The sequence below is a fragment of the Ambystoma mexicanum genome, chromosome 3p, assembly GCF_040938575.1.
Source record: "Ambystoma mexicanum isolate Mex_15411 chromosome 3p, UKY_AmexF1_1, whole genome shotgun sequence".
Classification (NCBI taxonomy): domain Eukaryota; kingdom Metazoa; phylum Chordata; class Amphibia; order Caudata; family Ambystomatidae; genus Ambystoma; species Ambystoma mexicanum.
The window spans coordinates 1,017,938,432-1,017,954,651 of record NC_090925.1 but is presented as its reverse complement, the minus strand read 5'-3'; the positions used below and the strand labels follow the sequence as shown (position 1 = coordinate 1,017,954,651).

The 16,220-nt window shown below is 42.8% G+C and overlaps 1 long non-coding RNA gene across 1 annotated transcript in view; it reads left to right on the top strand.

Moving 5' to 3' along the window:
- The window catches only part of LOC138581195 (uncharacterized), a 306,353-nt gene that overhangs the window by 153,991 nt on the left and 136,142 nt on the right, over positions 1–16,220 (top strand). The window contains exon 2 of the long non-coding RNA XR_011304467.1: positions 9,820–10,093. This is a non-coding gene — a long non-coding RNA (uncharacterized lncRNA). The remainder of the gene's footprint in view (positions 1–9,819; positions 10,094–16,220) is intronic.

Sequence of the window (16,220 nt, the reverse complement as noted above, 5' to 3'; positions counted from 1 at the left end):
CAACAACACCAGATGATGTTTCCAAACAACTCTGATCTATGAAAGTGTCACCCATAGAGGTGCTCCCTTGCTCCTCCAGAACAATTAAGGACTGCGTTTCCACCCTTGCACCAGCCTTCACTGATTTCTGTGATCAATATTTTGCCACTGGATCTTTCCCCTATCTCCTCAAACACTCCCTTGTACACCCCCTCCTAAAAAAGCCTTCTGCCGGGAAACTATCACCCGATTTCTATCACTCCGTTCTTGGGCAAACTCCAGGAAAAGCTGGCGATCTTTCAGCTTACTCTACACACTGTATCTATTGGTGGTCTCCATGACCATCAGTCTGGCTTCAGAGCAGCCAGAGGCACAAAACATTTTTTCATGAACACCCATGAAGATCTGCTCTCTAATCTGGATTCCAGCTCTCCCTCTGTCCTAATCCTCCTTGAACTTTCCTCTCCTTTTGATGCGGTCAATCACGCCACCCTGATCAAGTGACACTGTGAGAACCTGGGCATCACGGATCAGGCCCTGGCATGACAGACCTCCTTCCTCCTGTACCGACCCTCCCAGGTCCAACTTGGGTCCTTTCTCTACACCACCTCTCTCTCCACATGTGGTGTCCCCCATGGCTCTATCCTCTCACCCTGGATCTTCAATTTCTATCTGGACCCTTTGGCCCACCTGATCTCCACCATCTCTTCTAACTTTCAGCGTTATGCGAATGACACTCAGCTCTCTTGCAGACTTCCCTCAGCCTCCTCTCCTTCCTCGCTCATTCCTGATTGTCTATCCGCTATTCAGGATTGGTGCACCTCCAACGATCTCTGATTTAATGCCAGCAAGACTGAAATCCTTCTCATTGGGACCCCTACTCCCTTTTCCCAATTTGACTCTTCCCGCCCTCATAAGGCCCTCTTCCCTCCTCATCCTGTCTCCAGAGCCCTGGTTCTCTCCAGGCTGGATACGAGAATAGCCTGATTCTCAATCTTTCTAACAATACTCTTTGCTCCCTGCAACTAATCGGGGACAGAACTGCAAGACTTATCCTTGGCCTAAAGCCAAGGGACCACATCTCTCCTGATCTTAAATCTCTCCACTTGCTCCTGGTGGCAGCAAGGATCAAATTCAAGACACTCTGTATCGTCCACAAGTCTTTCCGGGGCCAGGACCCTCACTATATCCAACAATCTCTGCCTAAATACTTTCCTTCCAGAGCCCTTCACTGAGCTACCTCTAACTCTCTGAGGATCAGATGCTTCTCCAAGCAGAGAGTGGGGGATAGATATCTCGCCTATGCAGGTGCCTCCCTCTGGAACAGTCTCCCTGCCCCTCTCAAACCTGAGCCGGACCATCTGAAGTTCCGGAAGTGGCTAAAGGCCTTCCTTTTCTTCTCTACCTTCTCTCTCTCGCTTCCTTACTAACTTGCCTGTCTGCGGAACCGACTTGTTCCTTGGTACTCTCACAGTCTCACTGGGTACCAGGATCCTCCATGACCAGTCTTCCCTGCACTGCCTCCTGGCCTACTGCACACTTAGGGGCTGTAACCGTAACCCCTACTGCCACCTGCCTCTTTGCACTTACAAAGAACCATGCTGCCCTGATAACACTTCCCCCTACCTTTACCCTGCACTTCCCCCCGCACTTCTCATTGTCGCACTTGCTCGATCCCAATCTCACATGGTCTAGTAGGATTGTTTGTCTTGTCTCCCCTTTGTCTACCCGCCCTTATCTTGTGGTACCTAGTAACACTTGTATACTGATGCATTATAAATATATAATATCACATCACATTATTGTAAACCTATGTAATCAGGATTCAGTTCTGCAAAGGATATCTTTGCTGAAACGATTTCAGCATCACTTGTTCTTTAATTACACTGATTTATTAAGTACCTTCATTATGCATCTTCATGTTTTATGTGCCTTGTTGATCATCTAAAGTGCATACATTTATGGGCTGTGTTCCAAAATGTATTCTTTCTCTCTATATCAATGAGTTGCCCCTCATTTGACTGTAAATGGCTAGCACAACCTACTGTATTATGTGTTCACTGCCATGTCCATAAATCGGCCTGGGAAGGTAAGCTGCCCTGCAAGTGCACTCTCTGTAATACCACTCATGATGAGCCAGGGGCACCTCTCCAGTCCTATCATTAGATCACCGTCACCTGTGAAATCAGCACCTCATCAGACCTTCACTGACACATTAACAGCGTAAGACGCTTCTGAGACGCGGTGCTGGCTGAGAATGACATGCTGAGCACGGTACACGGAGTTCATTGCACGTCGACTGTCTCCCAGACACAAAGTGACGCGCAGCAGTCGTTTCCAATTGATTTGTGTCATTTGACTGTTAAACACAGGCGCCACTTCCAATCGGAGGGCGGGGAAGCAAGGCGAATCTAATTTCTTGCCAAGGAGAAAACAGCTGCACACCTTCCAGGGTAAGTGAAGGGGAACCAAGTGAGGCTAATATGCTACGTATAATGTTTTATGCAAAGCCTCTCGAAAAGAGTTGCAATTACTTTGTGTTGTACCCATCGCCCTCAACCTCACACCCAAACATTTATTTTCATCTTCCCGACCGTTTACAAACCACAAGCCTCGCTATAGGACACAACTGCCCTGCAGGCCGGAGCATTCTGTTCTCTGGCAAGTGCACAAACATTAACACGCAAGGGCCTGATTCTGAGCTTGTGATAAAAAGTGTGTTGAAAGCCGACAATCTCCCCTGCAGTTTCCAGCACCTTCATTTTCCGGTGGGTGTAAATATTGGAGGTGATATCTGGCCTGATTCTGAGCTTGTGCTAATTAGAGTGTTCAAAGACATTCTCCCCTGCAGTTTCCAGCACCACCATTCTGGGGTGGGTGGAAATACTGGAGGGGAAATGTTGTGCTACCCAGCAGCAAACGCTGCATAAAACTACAGTCTACAAAGAAACATGTGCTCCAGTGGCACTGCAAGCATTTTCTAAAAGACTGCCACTTTTCAATTTTAAGAAAGTTTTCTTAAGCTTTCATTGAACTAGAACAGTGTTGCTGCAGTCTCAAAAATGCCATTTTTATAAAGGAAAAAGGATGAGGCAGCATTTAACGGCACCTCACTGGTGTCGGATTTTAAGAAGCTGGGCTGTGGAGAGCAGAGTCCCCTCATAGTGCCATCCCTGCATTTCTCATGGTTTCTAAGGCTGTTGTCAAGCAGTAAATCAGGCTCATGCTAAAGTCATGGCTTTGATGCCAACCGCCACATTTGCACTTCATCAGAATAGGGTGCTTTTAAAGAAAGTGTTCTCCGTGTTTTTGCATGCACCTCAGAATCGGACCTGTGGTGCTTTCCAGCAGCAAAAGCTGCTAATCAAATGTTGAGGGTGAAACATGCTACAGTAGCATTTCAAGCATTGCTTAATAGAATGCCATTTTTCTAATTCAAGAATATTTTCTTAAACGTTCATCACACTACAAAAGTAGTGTTGCAGTCTACAAAATGTATTGTTTATAGTGGGAAAAAGTGTGCAGTGGAGTTGAACGGCACTGCAAAGGTACCGTAGTTTTACTCCTTCTTTCTGTCATGCAAAACCAGTGCTGCTGGGAGGCAAATTCCATCCATGTGGCTGCCCTTCATTACAGATGGTTAATACAGTTGTTGTCAAGCAATAAATCGGGCACATGCAAAAGCCGAAGCTTTCATGTCCCTGAATCATATACTTTCTTAATCAGACAATGATGTTTGTAAGTAAAGTGTTCCTCCTTTATGCAGGAACGCTTTCTTACATTTGCACGTATCTCAGAATCTGCCCCAAGGAAGATAATGCACAAGAACCAGCATTGTGTCTACAAAAAAGAGTTTGACTGTCAGACTGGCACATAGGGTAAACAAACATGACATCCCGGAATTAGGCCCTCTGTCTGACAGTTGTTTTTTTACACACCTGACTGTCACTGAACCAAACCACCCTGACGTAGACATGTCAGTGAACAAAAACAAGTGTCTCCGATATGTGATGTCATCAATGACATATGTGATGTCATCTTTGATGTCATGGGTGTTAGTCTTAACAGTGCATGTTGTGGTGTGAGTTATGGTTGTTGAGTTTACCATAACTGGTGAATTTCTGAGGTTTTTCGGTTTTACTTTTAACCACAACGTACCTTTAACAACGCTTTTTCATATATACATATTTGTGATGATGCAGGGAATATATGATTTACCTTTGCCAGGATAGTCTTTTAGGCATCCTATGTTTCAAAATTAAAATAAGCCTGCTTACATTTTATTTTACTTACTGTCTCCTCCATTCAACACTATTTTCTATTTTGGTCTGCTATTGGAAGTGGAGTCCAGCCTTGAAATTCTCTGTGCTATTTCTACTCTGGCTCTAGTTAGATACTGTCAGTTTGATGGCTGTTGTTAATGCTAAAATCTTTTTTGCAAAGGGGATAGGTGCAAGCAACAGTACATGGAGGGCGGAATATCCGCACATGCAAGAGTCTTTCAAGCACAGCACTAAACAGGAAGACTGAAGCCCTGCCTTCCAGCTCTCCCTGCTGTTTGTACTTTGGCCCCATTTTGATTGTGTACATTTTGAAGGCCCTTCCTAGGGCTTAATGTCTCAGAATAGATCCCCTGAACTGCTCTGTGCTGTTATCATTCAATCTCAAGTTAGGTGATGTCCGTTTTGAGGGCTTTATAAAATGTTCTGTGTCTCCTGACAGATCCAGTTCACAGATGGGAGAGCTGAGGGAACTGGTGCACGGGGGCTGTAAGGGTGCATTTGTGAGGACCTTTAAAACATAGTATCAACACAGCAGATGTGAGCCCTGACTTGAACATATTCATGCTGTTTTCACTCTTGCTCCAGTAAGATGATGTTAATTTTGGTGCACATGAAACTGTTCCAGGCAACTCTTAAAATACACACCCAGATGTTCCAATTGCTAAAGAAATAAAAATAAAAAAATTGTTTTATAGCTGTCTGAAACTGTTTTCCTTTTGATTCTTTCAGAGCATATTACTTATTTGACTTACTGTGAATGTTTGCCATCTGACAAGAGTGTAGAAGCCATAGCTATATTGACCATAAAATGAAGTGGATAATCCATTCTAAGAAAGGGTGGTCTGCAAACCAGATCCTCCTTTCATAAAACTCCATACCAAATCCAAAGTGTCTGCATGTGCCACGCTGCACCAGTCTCCCGAGAGAGCTGCAGTAGGAACTCTCCAATAACACAGAGCAGGTTCAAAGGTCATGTGTGCCCTTCTGACAGCTGATGGAGCATAGGTTGCCTGAAGACTGAGGATAGGTTAACTTCAGCACCTCAGATTAAAAATATACTCATGTATCTATCAGTATGGTGGCAGGATAAACCATACAAATAAGCAATATTGTTTTCAGTACAGTGACTGATAAAAACATGATTATTAAAGCCACATCAAATTGAAACAATACCAGTGTCAACCCTGTGAGTTCAGATCAGACATGAGAGGCTATGTGGATTCCAGGCAGTCATAATCTCTGCATTGCAGAGAATGAAACTAAAGGCAGGATCCCTGTCTCTGTTGACTCTTTGGAAAGATGCGTAATTCTTTCATGCCAGGCTTGGTAGCTTCCACCAGGAGATCTCCTGAGTGCCTGCCATCACAAGCACTTCCATATGCCACACACTAGGGGGTTGCACATCACAGACCCATTAAACCTGCAGGGTTAGAAAGGGGGTGGCATTAGGGCAGAGAGCTAAAGAGGGTTCTTACATCTTGCTTTTCCCTGGGCTTCTCTCTCCTGCCTGCCCCTCCACTTCCTATGGAACAAGGACCTCATGGTATGGCATAAGGAGACAAGAACCACTCTTCTTAGGGGCAGGCATTAGACCCTTTAAATCAGGCTTGCTTTCATCTATAAACTTTAAAAGAGGTTTTCTCCCATGCATTCTTTGATTCACCTTTGATCCTTCAAGGACATCAGGAAGAATGTATCTAGACTCTGTTGGGGCGAGCAGTCCTTTCCAAAGCGTTCTGCCCGAGGTGAAGAAAGTTGTGCCAGGGCAGAGGCAAGCTCTGCTCGGTACCTATATTGAGGGCACATTGGAGGTTGCTTTGCTGAAGACTAAGGCCTGCACTCTGCTAGCACAATGTTCTGAGGCTTGGAGAGCCGAGACTGAAAAGGCTCACCTTGTCCTGGAGCCCCTTGAAGTGTGCCTCACAAAATCAAGAGAATCCAAAACAGCCGGCTATGTTTGACACTTTAGAACCTTCTGGACATATACTGCTGCATTTGGCACTTGCCTTCAACCTTCAAACCACTATTTGCATCCTTTGAACGGTATGGCTCTGTATCACCCTAGCAGAGACCATCACTTGACTGGCTGAAGCATCAGTGCACTCTGCGGACAACTTCACACTGCTGCATCTTCGAAACAAGCATCAAACCAGCAGGAATGTACATCAAACCTCGACTCAAACTACTCGAGCATCGCGTCACTCATTGATCTGAACCAGCAGTGCTCATCATTTCCAAACATGCTTGATCGTTAAACTGTTTGGAGTGCTGCTTCAAATCATACTCACCACTGACTCGCCGGCTGGGATCAACGCGACTCGCTGCCTGCGAACATGGTTTGACAAGCAAGCATTCAAGTTTGAAGTATAGTTCAACTCCATCTAACCGCCTAAAAACTGTAATCAGATACTATTGAGAGCCTTTAATCCCTTGGTCAACTGTTGGGTATTAGTGACTCTTTAAAGCAATTATTTATCCTTCATCCTTAAGAACCTATCCTTTAAGTTGCATTGTTGATATTCTTGCCCTTTTCCTCCCTGCTAATGTATGCAGAGTTCTTTCAGAATGTTCTCTTACTGGGGTGGGTTTTCATAGCGTTTTTAGTTATATAACTATAATTAAGGTGATGCCTAGTTCCAACTTGCATGAGGGATTGGCTTATATTTTGAGAGAAAAGGTTGGTCACACACCCCACCCCCAGAATGTACATTTTGGGAAAGATTTCTTCAAAAATTAAAAAGTTATTTAGAAATCCAAAAAACACTGTTTTTAGCCCACTCCCATTCATTTACCCATGGAGGAAAAGACCACATTTTGTCACTCGGAAGCACTGGATGAAATTGGACCAAATAAGGAAGAACTTGGGCACAAAGCATTGACTTAATTTCCAGGACAGGTTGGGGTTATTCCCATCCAGTAGTGTTTAAAATATTTGACGGGGGAGGGGGTGCCCCTTTCTCCAAAAATTATAGCTATATCTCTCATGGTGCATTGCAGCAGAGAGGATTTTCAGAAATGAAAACCCCCATTTTATTGTTTGCTCGATGTGAACGATTACTGCAGTAATATTGGGGGAATGTGAAAACAAAAAGTGCAACAAAGCAATTTGCAGGAGGCTAAAGGTAGACATCGCATCAGGATAGAGTTTTGTGGAGGGCGGGGTCTGTGGAGCAAGTTACAGTTTTGATGTTTTCACATTATCAGTGGAATTTCTTCGGAAACTTGCAAAATGACAGCGGTAATAAGAGAAGACGTGCATGGAAACTAAAATGCATCACACAATCAAAGAGAGAAAGAGAGCAATGAGATGGGGTAAGGGATAAAATCAACTGAGGTGAGTGGGGTGGACATAGAGAAAAGGAAGGAGGCCTATGGGAATCTCCTGTGAGGACCTTTTAATTTTCAAGCATTAACACAGTAATTATCAGGGGATTATCAGGGGAATGGAAACAAATGGGGGACATATGTTTTAATCATATCTACTAGGCAGGGGTAAATGGGTCTTCGTGCCAGTGGTCCTGGTCAGTAGGCCCCAAAGAAACCTATCTGTGCAACATGTGCATCAGCCAGGCATAGTTCTTGGCTGAGCTTGCTTGACCTTTATGATTGGGATTGCAGTTCCTTTAATAACTGTGAGGGCTGAGTAGAGGGTTGGGCAACTAGTCATCCTTGTTCTCCTGTAGGGCAGAAGTCAGTTTGTCACACTTATCTTGACGCTTCTTGCCATTTTTCCTACAGCACAAGAACCCTGAGATGTATAGGTGTTGTAACAAAATATGCCATTGCAATAAGGAGAGCGTCCAGTTTTCATCGTTCTCGCTGCTGCAAACTTGCAAAAGGGAACAGTATTTACAAGAGGATAAATTGGGATTTTTTTTATGTGTTGCAGATCAATAGTTTTAATTAAAAAAATGCATCATGCAGTGTGTGGACCATGTGAAAGAAATGTGTGTGATCAAAGGTGATCCAGTCAGTCAGCAAGCAAGGTAATGATGCGATGATTGAGTAGGGGAATGTGTGAGTGGGTAGGTGGCTGAGCCAATAGGTGAATGAGTGTGTGAATGGACAGTTAAGTGAGCATTTGGGGTAGGTGGAGGAATAAGCAAAGCAGTGGGTTAGGTAAACATGAAAGCAGACAGGTGTTAATAACACATATTTTATGTTTTATTCTATTTCAACAACTAATGCCTTGTTATCAAAATTAGAATCACATTTATCTTGACTTTAACCTGGCAGATATTGTAGAAACAGGCATCAGGAGCATCTTCTTACAATGACATGCTGGCATATATTTGAGCATATAACAACAAGTATAATCAGGAATATTTTGAATTATTCTATACCACTGGCAGTGCTCTTCGTGAACATACTCCTTTTTGTTTTGCCTATCTGCATCATTACAGAAGGGGACCAGCCAGAAGCAACACTTGAATCCCAACAATGGGGGCAGTCCAACCCGAACTGCCAGGCAGCATCCCCTCTGCAGGGAAACACACACAACATCACACACTTTTTGGCAAGAAAGCCGGACAATTCTACCTGTCCCTTTTAGATAACAAAGTAGTTCCATTATTTGTCATGGGAATAATATACTCCCAAAATGTTAGCCAATGATTATTTTGTCTTTCAAAAATACAGAATGACTTAGTGCCAAATGTAATGTTCCCTAGTCTATGATCCCACTCCAGAATTCTTGTACAAGAAACAACCTATGTATATCATTGGAACTCAAATATATTAAACTAAAAGCAAACAAAGGTGACATGAGTTACATTTTCCAGTGTAAGTTGTTAAACTGTATTTGTATAATACCGCCTTGTTATGAATATAGGCCTAAACCCATTCGCGTTGCACAGAAAAACATGTTTGAAATGCTCCAATTTCTGATCAACTTCGCCACCATTTTAAGAACTATCCGCCATTTTGATTTAACTTGTGCTTGTTTCCTAAAATGGTGGACTGTCTTTTCAACTGCAGCGGAGCCGAGCAACCTTTGAGTTGTGTGAACATTTAGGCTGACCGAGAGCAGACTGTTTGTTCATTGCAAAGAAACCTTGTGACTCGTACAAACTGCAATCCAAGTGTTGTCTGCGCTCACAAGCCTCGTCCTCATATAATCAACGAGACAATGTAGAGCAAACTCAAACCGTGTGCTTTGGTTGTAATATATTGTGTTCTTTCTTGAAACTAGGCTTACTATGAGCAAGGAACCCAATAAAGGCATTGTATCTTCATGGACATGCAAACTTGTTAAATCCATTGAACAATATTGTAATATTTGTCATGTGAACTGGGCAAGAACCCTAACATGTAAATTGTTAGTTTGGAGAGGGGCTGGACAATGATTGGAAAATTTATAAAACAGCTCACATTAAAATGTCCAGCACTCTCGCCCCTCACTGTGTCTGCTGGTACACACTGCAAGGTGTTGGGAGCCAGATAGCTATCTGTTTTGATTTGAATTCTGTACAGAAATAAAGATACTTGTATCTTTCAAACCGTGATTGGCATATTTCATTTTGTGGTACTAAGCCTTGATATTTCTTTGGTCTTTCAGATGGCGCCCGAATAGGGACCCTCAAGATTGATGTCTCCTCGCTGAAAAGAAGACGCAGCTATCGGACCGGGATCGGAGAGTGAGAGAAATGGGGCCCCTTTTTATGAGACACGACACCTCAGCAGTACTGCTCAATCCGATCCCTGAACTGTGTGCACCCGGTTCAAGAGAGCATCTTGACGAGGGTCCCCGTATTGAGGCATGCTCTTTGCCGAAATCACCAAACCACGAGGATCCTTTGTAATCTGATCAGACCTCCTTTGTTTGAAATCAGGTGAGTCGTGCCCCGATTTCTAAGAATCCTGATATTGGTTGCAGATTTGTTCTCATGAGTACAAACGATGCCAGGTAACACCAGTAATCTGACATGCTTGGGAAATTGTCTGCCTGTTTCAGGGGTTTATTTTGCAGAGACAGACAATCTTTGGGACAAGGTCAACCAGCGCCACCTGCTGGCTCACCGGCTAGTTTAATGTACTGTAAGTACGGCCTCAATAGTATTGCATTTAATGATATTTGGCAGAGACAAACTAGACATGCTTCTGAATTTCAGTGGCCAGTTCATGGTAGTTTTGAAATTGCCCGTATAGAGTATTTAGAGTCTATATTGTCGAAGAAAAAGGCTTGGCCTGCAGCATTTGATGTAATTAAGGATTTAAGAAAGGAAGCTATGCAGCAATTTAAGAGTAAAGAGAAACACACACATCGACATATGTCTAACACTGAAAAAACATAATTATATGATCAACAGAAACAGTCGGAATCTATCTGAAGTATGGATAGGGCTTTTCAACATGGAGTACAGAAAATATATCCATTTAAGGATTTTCATACCTCAGACAAACTGATCGATAAGCCATTGAATGAGCGTATGACTGTTGCCACTGCACCACCTCCTTATGTGACCATCCCTGTTGTTTTACCTCTTCCCACTGTTGCACCTCAACCCGTTGTTGTTCCTTTTTCTCCCGTTGTTGCTCCTCCTCCAATAGCTGCTCCTCTTCCTGTTGTTGTTTCTTCTTCTGCATCCTCGCCCTTACCAACAGTTGCCATTCCTCTAATTCCGTCTTTACCGCCAGCGGTAGTGTCTCCACTGTCTATTGTACAAGATTTGTCTGCACTTTCTTTTCCAAGTGGTTCTGTTCTACTTGTAGCAATTGAAGGGGCACGTGCTGATTCAAGGATAGTGACTCATAGTACATTATCTAAAGCTAGAAAAAGAGAATTGTATGCATGGGCTAAGAAATATATAGAGAAGGCGAAAAATCAGCTGTCTTAATGGCGATTTCTGACCAAGAAAGTATTCCCAAACGGAATATTTTGATGGAGGGGATTGGAATGCATTTGGCTGATATTTGGAGTGATTTCACAGACATGAATGTCCCACAGGGGTTGAGGGATTTGAATGTCCTAGCTTGCTCAAGGGACACTGCAGAGAAAGTACATGAGCATGTTGAGAGGGTTTTTGCGTTTAAGAGGGAGTTAGATCGGTTACAGAATCATGAAACAGATGGTACTAGAGTGGAAGCATCATATGTGCAGAAACAATTTCTTCCTTCATGTAAACCAATGAGTGAAGAGATGCGTATTTGCACAAGAGACACGCTTAGATAGATTTTGGATGTTTCAATTTCTCCCATTGAAGTATATGACACGTTTAGTCAGTATGCTCCAGCAATGCAAAGGAAAGTGTTACAGGTAACAGTAGAGTACCTACAGGATGAGTATATGAAGAAAAAGGTTTGTTATCCTGCAGATTTTATGGTCATTTATAAGAGAGCATTTTCGCCCGATACTGCTTTGGCTACTTTGTCACTTGATTTAGCCTTGTTGCTTAATGAACGTTCAAAATTGCCTACTTCTCAATTGCCAATGACGGAGGTTCCTCTGACATTTGTTCCTGAAGTAGAAATTCCAGCTAATGCCGCGACAGGCGCAGCAGCTGCTACTATTGAAGCTCATTATGTTTCACAGTTTGTTCATGTCCCATTTTCGAGACAGGAAGTGAATACCATAAGACAAACAATTCCAGATATCGGGAAAAATACAACAGGATTTTATAAAGAAATTGAATCCATCTTCCATTCGTCAGTTTTCACGCTGGGTGATATAGACTTGTTGTTCCCTGTGATCCTACCTGCTGATTTCTGGAAACAGATTAGAAGAGTAGATGATCAGGCAGGGCTGGGTGACACATGGATTAGCTTGGTATGGATAGATGGAGAAAGGAATGCTGGTGAGAAACCACCGCAGGTGATATTGACACTGCCAGACAGAAAAGTAACTAAATTGAAGACTTTGGTTTCAGAGAGAAGAATAGTTTGGGACAAGCTTACAGCTTGCATCTAGGGGAAATCTGAATCTGACATTTTTTAATCGGTTCGAACAAGTGTTTTCAGATTTCAGCGGTGTGGACTTAAGTACCGAGCCAGGAAAAAGGCTGTTTGTAGACACATTTGTGCATGGATTGTTGCCTGGTATCCAATCACAAATGATGACTTCCAAAAGTGCCTGGCAAGCTAAATCGCAGTCTGAAGTATTGCACATGGCTCAGTGTTATGAGAATAGGGTTAATACTGAAAAAGAGAAAATAGAAAAGAAGAAGGGAGACTTGAAGACAAAAGTATTGTTGCAACAAATAGTAAGAGGAACCAGAGGTGGGAATACACACTTTAGAGGTCCGTTTGCCCCACAGAGTAATGCGGAAATGGTTCCTGTGCACATGAACCAATGTGCTTATTGCATACAAGAAGGTCATTGCCGAGCACAATGCCCGATCCTTCAGCAGCGATCGAATAACCCATATGGTACCATGGGTAGACGATCCAGAGGCTGTCCTGGGAAAGGGGGTCCTGGTAGATGGCAGTTCACTCAGAATCAACAGTCATTTTCACAGGGTAGTCCGTAGCATAGTGCAAATAATGGGAACATGTTTGATAATCCTTCGACTGTCTATTTTTCTGAGGATCTTGCATTTGATGATGTACTGTTCCGTTAGGACAGCCTGAAGCAGAGTCTGCAACCAGTACCTATTCCCGTTGATCAGAAAGGGCCCTACGTTGAGATGAAGGTGGGGAATAGGAAGCATCTATTTTTGATAGATACAGGATCACAGAAGTGTTCCGTTGATCATTCACAGGTTCCAGATATTCCACTGTCAGGGCAGAACAACATTTCTGTAGGGTTCTCTGGTACACCAGTGGTTAGTCCAGTTTCTCAGCTGGTACCGATTTTACTGGCCCATTCACCGATTCATGTCCATTTCTTTTGACAATGAAATGTGGCAAACATTTGTTGGGGTTGAATCTGTTGAAAGAATTGAATGCTGTAATGTACTGTTCTCCGGATGGAGTGCATTTAACAATTTCACCTCAATGAACTTCTGTTTCACAATTCTTGATTAGGCCTTTACCAACTGAATAAGATAAAGTTCTGGCATGTTTATGGGTGGTTCATGATACTGACATTTGTATTTGCAAATTGATCCTGTTAAAATTGTGTTGAAACCAGGTGTTAAACTACCTCTTATTCCACAATATAAGATTTCAGTTGACGGTGAACAAGCTTTAAAGAGTATAGTTTCTGATTTTGTACATCGAGGAGAGATCAATCAAATTGCAGGAAGTTTGTGTAATAGTCTGATTCTACCAGTGTATAAGAAAGGGGATAATGTGATTCCTTTCCGTTTCAATATCGATTTGTGTGCTATCAATAAGATTGTTGCTCCACAATTTCTAATTGTCCCTGATGTGACTACTATATTGACAATGATTCCAACTTCAGCTACTCATTTCAGTGTTGTGGATATAAAGAACGCTTTCTTTAGTATTCCTGTACATGTTGACAATATATATTTGTTCACGTTCACCCTAGGGGGAACCTCGTTTACATTTACTCGTGTGCCGCAAGGGTACACTGAGAGTTCAAGCATTTATAGTAGAGATTTGAAGGAACAGTTTCATACACTTGAGTTGCCTCCCAATTGCACTTTGTTGCAGTATGTTGACGATCTTCTTTTAGCTGCAGATTCAGAAGTTGCTTGCAAGGAAGGCACTGTGTTGCTGCTTATCCATCTAGCAGAAAATGAGCATAAGGCTTCACTAAAAAAGTTTCAATATTGTTGACAGGAGGTCATCTATTTAGGCTATCTCCTGTCAAAGGAGGGGAGAAGGCTGAAACCTGAATGGATAATAAGCATCTCTAGCATGTCTGTCTCAAATACACAGAAAGAGGTCAGAGACTTGATAGGCATGGCTTCATACTGTGGACAGTGGATCCCTAAATTTTCATTAATGATAAAACCAATGTTGGCATTGACAAAGAAAGCCATTTCTTTGCCTTTACCGTGGAACATGGATTGCCAGAAAGCTTTTGATCTGCACAAGGCTGCCTTGTGTTCAGCACCAGTTTTGGGCACACCAAATAATGACATGGCCTTTGTTTTGTATGTGCATGAATGTGATGGATGTGCTTTGGCTTTGTTAATGCAGGAGCAAGGAGGAAAGAATAGACCATGCATTTTTTTTCCTCCATGCTTGACCCTGTTGCATGCGCTTTGCCGAGATATTTGAGAGCTGTTGCTGCTGCCGCTGCATCTGTAAAACAAAGTGAGGGTATGGTTCTGGGTCAATCCTTCACCGTGATGTTACCTCACTCTGTAGATGTTCTATTAAACAGAACGCATACACAACATATCACATCAGAACGATTAACAAGATACGAGCTGATTATATTTGCACCACATATATTAAGAGATGTTGCTCATTAAATCCGGCTGAACTATTGCCTCTTCCGCAAGAAATTGCTTGCAGTGACGAGATGTCACATGAATGCCTCTATACCACAGAACAAGAGAATAAGGGCAGAATTGACTTAAATGATACACCATTAAAAGATACACAAGGGGGGCTGTTTTGCGATGGCGTCTGCTTCAAACTACCAGATGGTACATCCACTGCTGCTTACGCAATCACTACATTAAGCACTATTGTGGAAACCAAAAGAATTCTGCATAACTCTGCGCAGGCCGCAGAGATTATTGCATTAACTCAAGCTTGTGAACTTTCCGAAGGGCTTAGTATGAATATATTTACGGACAGTCAGTATGCCTTTGGGGTGGTTCACAACTTCGGTCGATTATGGGCAGAGAGAGGTTTTTTGACCTCGCATGGAACTAAGATACAACATGGTACCCTGATAGTTCGGCTACTTTCAGCACTTGCGCTTCCTACCAAGTTACCAATAATGAAGTGCGCTGCACACCAGAAAGTAACAGATGATGTGGGGAAAGGAAACACTTTTACTGACAGAATAGACAAACAGACTGCCACTGATTTGCATTCCAAAATGTATATAACGAAAGAGGTCACTAACACTTGTGTGATAGACGTAGGATTTGATTGTATAAAAGACATTCAGGCTGATGCCACTCCAGACAAACTTAAACAGTGGGCTGAGGGTTCAGCAAGTTTAGACGATGAAGGTTTTTGGGTAGATAATGGAAAACAAAAATTGATGCTGCCCGATGCTTATGTCACCGATATGGTTACGATGGCTCATGGTCCAACTCATATATGTGCTAAAAAGATTTGTAAATTGTTAGAAACTCTGGGTTAATGTAAATATCTCAAAAACACCTGAGCGTTTTGTTCAAAATTGCATGGTTTGCTTACAGCATAATGTTGGGAAGTGTACATCGACAGTGATGGGTAGTTTTGGTCCCCCCTCTATGCCTTTTGAGGTTATACACTTTGATTTTATTGAGATGGAGCATTGTCAGAATTACAAATATGTTCTAGTAGTTATTTGCGCTTAATGTAAATGGGTTGAAGCTTTTCCTTTAAAAGATGCCACAGCAATGTCAACGGAAAAAACCATGCTGAAGGAATATTTTCCTAGTTTTGGTTTACCGAGAGTCATTTGGTCAGACAATGGTCCACATTTTATCGCTGCTGTTATCCTGCAAGTATGTGCGGGATTACAGATCGATAAACGGTTCCATTCGGCCAGACACGCTCAGAGTGCCGGACTTGTAGAACGCCTCAACAGTATATTAAAGAAAAAGGTGGTGAAGATCTGTGCGAATAGCAATTTGAAGTGGCCAGGTGCCTTACCGATACCTCAATTCTCTATGCGGACGACCGCACAGTCTAGGACAGGGCTCTCTCTCTATGAGATAATCATGCGGAGACCAGCCAATATTTGGAATGTACCCAAACCCAAGCGGCTAAAAGATGTAGAGCATTTGCTCCTTTCTTAGTGTGACCAGTTAACTCAAAACTTGTATTTTATTTATCAACAGGTGCGAGATGCCCTCCCAGTAAAATACGAGGGTCCAGGTCATCGACTCCGACCTGGCAACTGGGTGCTCATTAAATCGTTTGAAAGAGTCTCATGTCTCG